The 12600-nt window shown below is 36.0% G+C and overlaps 1 pseudogene; it reads left to right on the top strand.

The window, feature by feature from the left end:
- The first annotated feature begins 260 nt into the window (after nucleotides 1-260).
- On the top strand, nucleotides 261-3044 carry LOC149253458 (ABC transporter G family member 29-like; annotated as a pseudogene).
- The last annotated feature ends 9556 nt before the right edge of the window (nucleotides 3045-12600 follow it).

The raw sequence follows: 12600 nt of genomic DNA, 5'->3' as shown, positions 1-12600 counted from the left end.
GGCATCTTACAGTTTATTCAAGTCTCATTGAATCTAGCAACTTGAAATGTCCTAGACAGGCTATTGAAGGTGTGACAAAGATTACTGATAAATGTAACCCTACAACATGGATGCTAGAAATCAGCTCTAGAGCTGCTGAGGAGCGCCTTGAGATAGATTTTGCTGAAATTTATAAGAAGTCTCCTCTTTTCCAATAAGTCTGGATCAAACGCTCTTATAATGCCCATAACAGATTTCAAAGAAATATCAATATCATATTCATGACGGGAGGTTATATTGAGGGGGATATACATATCTCTGGTTTTCCAAAGGTACAGGAGACATTTGCCAGGGTTTCAGATTATTGCGAGCAAAATGATATTCACTTTCCTCAGATAACAGTACGAGAATCAGTAGTGTTCTCTGCTTACTTGCGCCTTTCACCAGAAATAGATACCAAGAGCAAGCAGGTAAATATTTATGGTGATTTTAATCTTAAAAATATACTCCTGATGCAACAGAAATGTTGAGAGCCGCTTATGAACCACCTGTGGACTTTAATATAGTTTCTTTCTTTCATTCTTAATATTGGGTTTCCTAAGATTGAGATTGTTCTATTTAACAGATGTTTGTGGATGAAGTGCTGGAGCTTGTAGAGCTTGATAGCTTGAGAGACACATTGGTGGGTCTTCTTGGTGTGAGCAGTCTATCAATTGAGCAATGGAAGAGACTAACCATTGCTGTAGAACTTGTTGCAAATCCTTCAATCATATTCATGAATGAGCCGACATCTGGTCTGGATGCCAGAGCTGCAGCTATCGTGATGCGTACAGTTAGGAATACAGTGGACACATGCCGAATTGTAGTCTGTACTATCCATCAGCCAAGTATAGATTTTTTTGAAGGATTTGATGAGGTAAGACACATCTCTAACTCCTTACAGGTTGTTAATATAGCCAAATCTGAAATTGCGATCAGACACCCACAAAAAAAATATGAAAGCATGCATGAGACCACATGTCATGGAAGGAAAAATATTTTTCACTAGAAATCCAAACCACTGACAATAATCATAGGGGCCAATTGGTAGTGATGTATCTAGAGTTCGGAGAGCTATATTTAAATTTCAAATCCAAGGCCATGGAGTAAAATATTTAATATCAAAGGTCTTCAGCAAAATGGCTAGTTTTGAAAAGGTTATAAGATGGATTGTAGGAAGAAGTAGATGGTTCTGTAAATTTCTAGAAAGGAAGATCTTTTAGAAGCCCACCAATATCAATGTTTAAAACAATTTTCACTGCCCACTCTGAAGGGCAATGCATTTGGACACCTAGGTAAAACCTGATAATCATGTGTGTAAAGCAATGCTTATTGAACAACACCTTGCAAATATTTAATGATGCTTACTTTCCCAAACAATCCCAACTACAATAGCATTCTTTCTTTTTTTGCAGCTGCTGTTGATGAAACAAGGTGGTCAAATTATATATGGCGGTCCACTAGGTCGCCATTCAATCCATGTCATAGAGTACTTCCAGGTATATGATTAATGTTTGCTAATGCAGCATATGTTATTAAGGCATCTTACAGTTTATTCAAGTCTCATTGAATCTAGCAACTTGAAATGTCCTGGACAGGCTATTGAAGGTGTGACAAAGATTACTGATAAATGTAACCCTGCAACATGGATGCTAGAAATCAGCTTCAGAGCTACTGAGGAGTGCCTTGAGATAGATTTTGCTGAAATTTATAAGAAGTCTCCTCTTTTCCAGTAAGTCCAGATCAAATGCTCTTATAATGCCCATAACAGATTTCAAAGAAATATGAATATCATATTAGATCAATTATTTGAGTGATATGGTGTTATCTTTTTTGCAGGTATCATATAGAGCTAGTTAAAGAATTATCCACACAAGTTCAAGGTGCCACAGATCTTTACTTTCCAACCAAGTTTTCCCAATCTACATGGGCCCAATTTACTGCTTGTCTGTGGAAGAAGCACTGGACATATTGGCGAAGCACAGATTACAATTTAGTCTGTTTGTTCTTCACATTTATATCGACACTCTTTTTTGGCACCATCTACTGGCAGTGTGGAATGAAAATGTAAGTACGACAAACATTTGCTTAGCAATGATAATAAATAGAAAGTTTATATGGCTTATAATTTTAGTATTATATATCCATGATCCATAGATGTTCCAAACAATATATCAGGCGCGATGCCAAAATTGAAGCATTGCAACTTGATGGAGGAATTTTGGGTTAAGACCTTTTAATGTAAAAATCCTTTTAAATATAAAAAAGAACAAATTCATGAATAGAATCACAAAATTGGCAGAAAATATTTCTTGCCATTATTTTCTTGCCATGGGACCTGATAATTTAAAAAACAATAAGTATTAACTGTTTTGTTTGCATCTGTTGCAGAGAAACTAAAAACGACTTGTTTAAGGTCAGGGGGGCTTTGTATGGTGCAACTTTATTTCTGGGAGTCACTAATTCCTCTTTAGTGCAATCCATAGTAGCTGTGGAGTGAGCTGTCTTTTATAGAGAAAAGGCAGCTGGAATGTACTCTGCTTTACCCTATGCTCTATCACAGGCAAGCTTAGTGACTATAAACCTTCTCAACCAAACTTTAAAATGATTTTCTACCTTCTTTAGCCCACACACACACACACATATATATATGATAGCCTACAACTAAAACTTCACCTATTTTTCATTCTAATAATAAATATTTCAATCAGGAAAATACATTATATTTGATAAATTATAATAGATACTGACATTGCATTACTACATTAGATTGAAATATACCAATATGTTATCTAAATTGCACAATATGTTGTTTGTTTCAGATTGTAATTGAGATTCCCTACATACTTATTCAGACAGCCATGTATGGATTGCTCACGTACACCATGATAGGATTTCAGTGGTCTGCACTGAAATTTTTCTGGTATATATTCACCATGTTCTTCACCTTTCTCTATTTTACATATTATGGAATGTTGGCTGTCACAATCACTCCAAGCTACCAAGTTGCTGCTGTTGAATGGTGAACTCAAAGACCACAAACATGGCATATCAGAAGATAACTAGATCTAATAATTCAGTAACATGAATATAGTGGACAACACACAGTAGTTTGAAACAACAGTTAATATTTTCTTATCCACACGATATAAAAGTTACACCACGTAGTTTGAAACAACAGTTAATATTTTCTAATCCACATAATATAAAAGTTACACCACTGTCGTGAAGGGATTACAATGGCTTCTCAAAAGCCTGAGGCACCCTCTCAGTAGATTCACTCTACTCATTCTAGCTAACTACAATGCTCTCCCAACTTGACTTGACAAGAAAGGAAACAGAAATTACAAAAATATCTCTCTGTCAAAGGAATCATTAGCCAATATAACAAATAATTTCTTTTTTTGTTATGTCTAAGTTAGCACTCCTGCAAAATAAAATAAAATTAATGTGTCTTTTTGAACTTCTTAATTTAACATCATCGATCATATGCATAGAAGTTGCGCAGGAGATATGTAGGTTTAGAACATAGAAGGGAAAGTTTGAACCAGTGTTACCAGGATCGTGGCTTGAACCTGCCATTTTCCCAACTTGTCTGAGTCAAACTTGGTTGTTGACAGAGAGTTTGACTTTCCAACTTGTAACTTGTTTGTTGACAAAGTTTGACGGTTAACACGAGTTTGACCTCTGAGCATGAGTATGACTTAGCTGACTAAATCAAACTTGTGTAATAAAAACCCTCATCCAGCCCAATTTAGGTTATTTTTACCTCTGCTGGGTTCATTGCTCCTCTACTGAATGATTAATTTCTGTGAAACAGACTGAAGGGAGGTCATGTTGTCGCACTCACCATTGATTATATATTTTCATCAAAATATATATGTGTATATCTTTATATTTTTGTTCTACTCTCCAATTTTGTCCCAAATTTTTTCCTTATCCTTGCCCAAAACTTGGCCTCCCCGAATTTTCCTTGATTATGCATCTGGTAACGCTTGGAGGGAGTTGTGCTAAACGCCATCTCTTTCTTTAAACTGTTAGAAGCCCCCCAAATGCCCTGTTTCTTTTTGTATCCATGTATACCACTAGGCTATATGTGTTCTCTGTGTTGGTGAAGTGATAACATGGAATTTAAATGCCCTACTAGGCTACATGTACTGTGCTGTCAAATTGGCCCCGTGAAACTTGAAATCATGATAACTGATTTGGAATTGCGATTTTTTATCTGCTAACACTAGAGTGCTGGGACACACTCATCATCAAGCTATGTACACCAGACTTCTTAATAAATGAATAAACTGTGGTCTAATTGTTAGCAGGTCTCATTTGTCTAACTGTAGTTACTAGCCATCAAAAGCACAGAAAACGATTTAGAGCTAATGCTAAATGTGTATCAGCAGGGTTTTGCTTGGTAGAGTTTCTTTGACTGCTAGACAGGGCACCATCTATGTTGATTCTTGTATTGTAGAATCTTCTTGACAAACAGTTTCCCTTGAAACCTAAGACGGCCTTCTAACTCAACTCATATGTCTTTGACCTGGGAGGGAGGTATAATTGCATGATACCTAGTAACATCATACTCCAACTCCACATCACCTAGAGTCATCTTTCTTTTTCGGGTCTGGAAAAATATTGTCCCACAGTTTAGGCGTTCCAAGCATCTTGCTAGCCCCTTGCAGATTTCCTCCCTCTTCCCATTTTTTCTGGATGGACGACGAGGGTAGTAACCAACACCTCGCTGAAATACCAACTGGTAACCCCAAGGTATTTAATGATATTTGCTCCCGTGAAGGGCCACCCACCACTTGGGATATAAAATCGTGTTATTTGTTGTTGTTATTGATATGGATGAATAGTTTATGTCCTAGACTTCCTTTTGTTCCTCATATCCTAAATAATAATCAATCTAGATGGTATCGTATGTGCTGCTTCAAAAAGAGAGATTTACAGAATATATATCTTGTCGAACAAGTCATAAATGACTTCTGGTTATTCACAATTGAAGTTGGGTGGTTGTTTAATCCACAATCCAATCTATTAATTTTCTAGTATGCCTTCCCTTCCCTACTTCTTGCTACCATGGATCATCGAAATCAGTGTATTGCTTGCTTGCTTTTACACTTGATAATTGTAACCCACTACGGACTAAACTTACACAATTAATTTCCTTTGCAGAACTTGAAAAGCATATACCTGATGCACATGTTTTGATTTCTACACCTTTCCACCCGGCCTATGTGACAACAGAGAGGATCAAGAAGGCAAAGAACTTAAAGCTTCTTTTGACAGCTAGTATTGGTTCTGATCACATTGTTCTAAATACTACAACAACCGCTGTTGTGACTGTCGCAGAAGTTACAGGTACTATTTCTGAAATTATACCGCTTGCCACTGCCCTGTTCACGCTATGGACATTTTGGTATGAACAAGTTTCTGCAATGATTCTTCATAATTTAACTGACACCTTCTTCAACAATTTTTACAGCAAGTATTGTGGTGTCCATGGCAGAAGATGAGCTAATGCGCATTCTCATATTGATGCGAAACTTTGTGCCTGGATATAAGCAAATTGTTGAGGGTGATTAGAAAGTGGCTGCAATTTCTTACAGGTCATATGATCTAGAAGGGAAAACTATTGGTACTATTGGTGTAGGGCGTATTGGCAAAGAACTACTTAAGCGTTTGAAGGTATTCATTCTTAGGATCTAGTACTACTTCATGATGTTGCAAACTTCTTTTCAAAAATCAGTGCTCCATAATTCTTATGCATGCATGCAGTTTGTTGCAAAATTTCAATATAATAATAATAAACATTACATGATGTTGAATTGAATTGTGTTCCTTTATACAACCCTTCAATTGTAAGCTTCATTACCACAACCGTCTTTCTATTGGACCCGAATTGGAAAAGGAAACTGGAGCAACATTGGAGACAAATCTTGACGAAATGCTACCTAAATGTGATGTACTCGTCATTAATATGCCTCTTTCTGACAAAACTAGGTGCGCCTTATCACAATTTCATAAATAATCTCTCCCATTATTCACTCAGACATCAATAGCACCTATATATTTTATACAACTTGTGAATAAAAACCTAGTTATTGTTTCTGTTGCCCTTTCCTTTTGGTTACAATAGGGGAATGTTTAACAAGGAAGGCGTTCTCTACCAAGCCTAGCTTCTCTCTCAGAATCTTAACATCCCATTTGCAAAGGGTTTCATTAGAATGACAACAACCTACATTTAAAGCATTTCTCCACCCCTCTCCTAATTAGAAATAAAATTTTGGGTTCTCTACTAATTTTCTCCACACCCATTTAATCTAACAATGGACATAGAGCGTGTATATTTATACCTGTGTGTTGGAAATACCATTTTATACTTTAATGTTTATTATTTTTGTTTTATTATTATTACTTGAATTTCTTCTTAGCAAGTGGTTGTGTTTCTTTTGGTTTTAGTGAAAGTATGGGCTCCAATGTTGGCTCTCTTATTATGGAGTATAATTCATCTTTGAGAATTTTTCAATCATTAAAGTAGGTTAGTCAATTGCTTAAAGTATTAAATTTATTTCAAAAAGTTTTTGTTACTTTATAGGTTAGACACTGGCTTGAAATATTAAACTTATTTCAAAATGTTTTTGTTACTTTATAGATAAGGCGTAGATTTCTTGGCTCTATGATGAAAATAATGAAGGGAAAATACATGTTAATATGTTACTTGTGCTCTTTGACTGAAAAATACACGGTGAAAGAAAAATGCATATTATGCTAATTGAGGAATGTTTTTCGCTTGTCGAACTTATAGTATTGAATTTAACACACTAACACTTTACAACAATGAACTAACAATATTCATGATGAAAATAGCAATATGGAAGATTTATCTGCATAATGAAAAAGGCAATATGGAAGATTGCGATCACATTCCAAGGCATTTCTTAAAATGTGGATTTGACAAAAGGTTGTTGTGGAAGTTGTTGTTTGTATATGGGAAATTTCTTGATCATTGTGTATAATCCTAATGTTGATAGATATGTCTACTAAGTGCTTCCAGTTAATGGGGCATTGATTTGAGTGTTCAATATATTTTTATTCTTTATCAAAGTATTCTTTTGTTGTATTTGTATTTTTCAATTTATGCCTTACGGCGTTTCCTTTGCAACATCTGGTGCAAATGCTAGTTAACAATAGCTCAAGATGCATGAATAAACAATGAAGGAGACTCCTAACTTAAGAGATATTTTGTATTCCTCATCACAATTCATTCATCATTATTCCATTGTTAGAAAACTAAAATTACATAAAACTACTTAAACACACTAAAGATGAATTCTAGTTTTGATCCATTAATTCAACAGAAGGAGGATTTAACTTGAACCATTTGTTGTCCCTCCCTATCAAAGTGATAAACAAACTAAGATTCATCAGCAATATAAATCATTACTCATCAATTCAAGTAAGCAAATCTGAAACAAAACAACTAAATAATTCTGAAGCAACTAGTACATGAAAATGAAGCTAGTTTAATAATGAAATGTACTTAGCTTGGGGTGGAGGCCCTCCACCCTTGCCTTGCACACTTGAGGATGCTATCAACTACTGAAACTTCAGTCACTCATCCACACCAATGAACAACAAAATGCAAGTAGAACAATTTCTTCAAATTAACTTCAAATATTCAAATGTCTCAGCATAAAGTTATACAAAAACTACACACATAAGCCTTCAAAGTTTTGGATTTAAATAGAAGATCATGAAACAAACTGATATAAAGTCTATCTAACAACTCTATATACTCATATCCATCTATCCAAGTCGAATCCATCCAATCTATCACTAAAAATATGGACAATCCCATGAAATCACAAAACTGCCCTATTTCCTAGGGATTTTCTGGATGATTGGTCCTGTTTGACCAGCTTTGACTGGGCTTGATTTAGCTTGTTTTGACCGAACCAATTGGATTTAGTTCAGTCCTAGTTCCCAAGATTTCCAGTCATGTATCCAGCTCAAGACCAAGTTTCCTGCAAGTATGACATCCATATAACTATTACAGGAATTTCTGATTCTATCCAAAAATTGCACTTGAAATTCAATTTTCATAAAAACTTCTAAAAACTGAAAAATTAAAATTAAATATTTGAATATGAATAAAATGCATCAAAATTAGGTGGATGTGATGGAAAATGTATAGATAATACAAGAGTTAAGTAAGTTTCCTTAAACAAAAATGGACCAAAATTGAGGGCCAACATCTCCCCCTTATTGATCTTCAAGCATGTCCTCATGCTTGTTTCTTCCTCTTGGACCTCCTTACCCCTGTTGTTTAGCATGTTCCTGACCCTGATCCCTCCTGTTGTGCTGCCTCTAATAGATAATCTGTCCCCATGTTGTGTTCTTCTTTATACAAAGTAGTCTTGACCTTCTGTTTTTCATATTTGTTTTTCCACATGTTCTTTTCCTTAAGCCACTTGAATGCCTGTTTGCAAAGTATGTCATTCTTTCTCTTTAGTTTGCTTATTTCTTTAGTTAATTTTTCATTCTCCTTAACTAGCTTTGCATTACTCTTCTTACTTGCCTTGTTTTCCTTCTTCAAGTGCTTTTCCATAATCTTATTTATTTCTAGCTGGTCTGTTAATTCTTTGATTTTTCTCAAGTGTAACTCTTTTTCGAGTTCCTATGTGTCTTTCGCAAATGATGTTTCTTCCACATAATCAAAATAAGAGTCTTTCTCTAGAGCTTCTTTCTCTAGTCTCTCAATGATATCCTCTACCTGCTTCTCTGTAGAACATGTTTCTACAATTTGTACTTCTTGGTTAATGCTACTTGTTTCTACTGGGCTCCTCCTCCTAGTCTTCCTAAGAGTGGATATGATGGACACTTCTTTTTCAACCAAGACAATGTTAATTTGTTTCTTGGACCTGGTTCTAGGATAAAATGGTGAAGTCATAATGCCCCTGGTTTCCTGCTCTACTATTTTCTGTTCCTTAATGACCTGTTCCTGATACTGGTTTTGATTTAAAAACTCTCTCCAAGTTATGCCCTGTGTTTTGACTTGATACTCTACAAGTATTTTTATGAGCCCCTGATGATAGAATTGTGCCTCCCTTGTTTTATTCTCATTTTTTTTTTAGTCTATCATCTTAATGACACTTCGGAAGAATAAATATGGCAGGTTTATTTTGACTTACCCCTTAATTTGTTGGAGTAGCCAAACATGATACAAGTGTCCCACATTCTCTCCCCTATCACAACTGAATAATTTCTTAATATTCAAGATTAGATCCCCCCATGGATCATTAAGCCACTCCCTGGGTATACCTTTGGCCCTGTCAAAGGTTCCCTTCATGTTTTTCTGCAAGAAGAAAGTCCATCCTTTCTCCTTAAAATGTAGACCCTAGGGATAATTTTCCCGTACCAGTGGAAGGTCTAGTGCTTGGGAAATGTATTCCTGAGTCACTGGAATGATTAGGTTCCCTACCCTTGTTTGCTCCTGATTATAGTTATTCACAAATTCTCTAGTTATCCCATCATTATGACCATTGAACCTTTGTAAAAACCCTATAAGCCCTGCGTGATACAACTTTTCTATTGTTTCCTTCTTCCATTTTTCTATTTGAAATTTTGGTTCTATCCTGGTGGCCATGTTTTCTGAAAACCAGTGGATATACCTTTCTACTGCCATTAAATTCATTTTAACAATAAAAATAACAATCATTTGTGCATACAAATCCTTTTTTATTCAGTTGGTAGAAGACTTACCTCTCTCTTGTTATTCTTTAGAATGATAAAACCAAGCTTCTTTTTGTCTCTGTCTTTCTGCAATCAATGAATAAATGTTTTTTATTAACCTCTATGACTGAAAAAAAAAAAAAAACAAACTGCTTTCTCTGATGTAAAATCCACTCTCGGCTCTGTCCCTTTTTATCACATCCCTGTTCTATCCATACAAACAAAGTATTCCTTTCATGCATAACATTGTTTATAAATGAAGACTTGGAAATCGATCTCTGGTTTTTTTAAACAAAATCATATCATGATTTTTTTCTTTTTGAATTTCCTTGTCATTCTCTTAACTCATTTATATGTCAAACAAATCATATGTCAACTCCATTATTCATATCTCATTCATAAACAAACTGGAGTTCTTTTCTTCGTTTATTGTTTGTCATATTAATGCCACTGTGTATGCAATTAATCTTACTGTTTATGCAATCAAATTCATTGTTTATGCATTTAAATCCACTGTCTATGCATTTAAATCCACTGTCTATGCATTTAAATCCACTGTCTATGCAATCAACCCACGATTTTTTCCTTTTGAACTCACTGTTTACACAATTAAACCATGGTTTTTGAACTCATTGTGTACTCAATGAATCCATTTTTATGCATTTCTTTGCAAGTTCAATACTCTGTTTTATTGACCAATTTGGTGTAGACATGTATTCATGCAACTGAACCTTAACTCATTGTTCTGTTTCATTACCCAACATGTGTTTATGCAATCAAAATTACAATCAAACTCTTTGTTTTAACTCGGCGACAGCATATGTTTTCAAAACTCCACTTTAAACACTCTGTTTTCATTATTCAATCTCGGAAAAAGACTGTGTTTATGTTTTCAAAACTACACTAAACATTTTGTTTCATTACTCAAGCTCAACGAAAACATTTAGTTCTGCAATCAAACATTCAATTCAGCAATTTAATGAGTGAACGTGGAGGTTCCAAATGGAGTTACCTGGCTACAATGACTTATATTGATTTTCCTTTGATCTTGACTCGACCGACCTGCATTTTATTATGGTTTCCACTTGTTAAACCTTGGTTCAAAACATATATTCCTTGACTGATGGTAGAGACAGCTAATGACTGATGAGTGCTTTCCTATCTCGGAGTTTAACCTCTAATTTAATGAAAGAATCCCCAGATTTTTGCATAACTATTTGTTGCATTCAATGAGAGAGATCATGTTTCGATCTTACCTTGTTCTACACAAGATTTCTCTTAACTAACTCCACTTTCTCTATTAGTCCTCTTGGCTTATCTCTTAATCCTCTCTAGTTTTCCTCCTTATTACTCCAATCCCCAACCACTATATCTTCTACCTTTTGTAGGAATTTACATGGTAAGTTCCTCAGAAAGAACACCAAAAGGACACCGCTCACAAACAGATCACAGATCAATACACCAGTATTTTTGACGTGGTTAAAACCCTCAAAGAGGGAAACAGTCCACAGCCTGTGCCAACGTGGCTACTACAGGCAATTTATTAATCAAAGAATGAAAATTTACATAAGCTTCTCTCATGCACGGATTACCCGAACAATGACCCTCCATGCGCTTTAAATAGAACTCATGGACCAATCGGGTGTCAAGCCACGGATCAAGTGTCGGTAATACCGAGGAGAGAGTGAACCGTCAGATCACTACATATCGTGACCGTCAGATTGTAAGTTACAAAATGCACAACGGTAAAGAAACACACTTTACCTAAATCTATACCTAACTCTATACTAGACCAAGTTGAACTTAACTGTTTCCTATGTGTCGGAATATCCTAACATCCCCCCTTAAGAACAACTTGGGATGGGATTGAAGGATTTACAAATATGACACAATAGGAGAAGGAAGGAGGCACTAGAGCCTATCCCCCCTTAGTGACAACTTCCTGAACTCCAAGCATATATCGAAGTTTAGTGAACTTCGCCTCTGTGAGAGCCTTTGTGAAGATGTCTGCAACCTGATCATCTGTTGAACAATATTGCACTTCAAGAACATGGTCATGAATGAGATTTCTGATGAAGTGCATGTGTAGTTCAATGTGTTTGCTGCGCTGATGTTGGACTGGATCTTTGCATAGCTGAATGGCACTTTGATTATCACACCAAAGTGTGGTTGGATGCTGCTGCTCAAAGCCAAACTCTGATAGGATCTGACGAAGCCACAAGGCTTCCTTACTAGCTTCCACGGCACCACGATACTCTGCTTCTGCTGACGAAAGAGAAATGGCAGCCTGTTTCTTACAAGCCCATGTAATAGTTCCTGAACCAAGAGTGAAGACATAACCGGCAGTAGACTTCCGATCATCAGGGTCACCAACCCAATCAGAATCAGTGAAACCAACTAATAGAGGAGCTACTTTGGCACTGTAATGAATCCCAAACTGTACTGTACCTCGAACATAACGAAGTATTCTTTTGGCTGCTTTCCAATGAATTTCACGGGGGTTTTGCATAAAACGAGCAACAAGGCCAACAGCAAAGGAAAGGTCAGGACGAGTATGGGTTAAATACAAGAGTTTTCCTACAAGTTGACGGTATAAGGTAGCATCAACTTCAGGAGAAGTACAAGAGACTGAAAGTTTGACTCCAGACTGAAAGGGAGAAGGGGCTAGCTTACAGTCTTCAATGTGAAAATGACGAAGAATATCACAAGCATACTTGGACTGGGAAAGGGAAATACACTCCTTGGATTGCAAGACTTGAAGACCGAGAAAATAGTGTAAGTGTCCTAAGTCTGTCATTTCAAATTTCTTTTTAAGGCTGGACTTCACATGGTTTATAAGGTTGGGAT

Source organism: Pinus tabuliformis, chromosome 7 (genome assembly GCF_031772625.1).
Source record: "Pinus tabuliformis cultivar Carrire ecotype Pingquan chromosome 7, CPIR1, whole genome shotgun sequence".
NCBI lineage: Eukaryota > Viridiplantae > Streptophyta > Pinopsida > Pinales > Pinaceae > Pinus > Pinus tabuliformis.
This window is presented reverse-complemented; position numbering and strand designations above follow the sequence as displayed.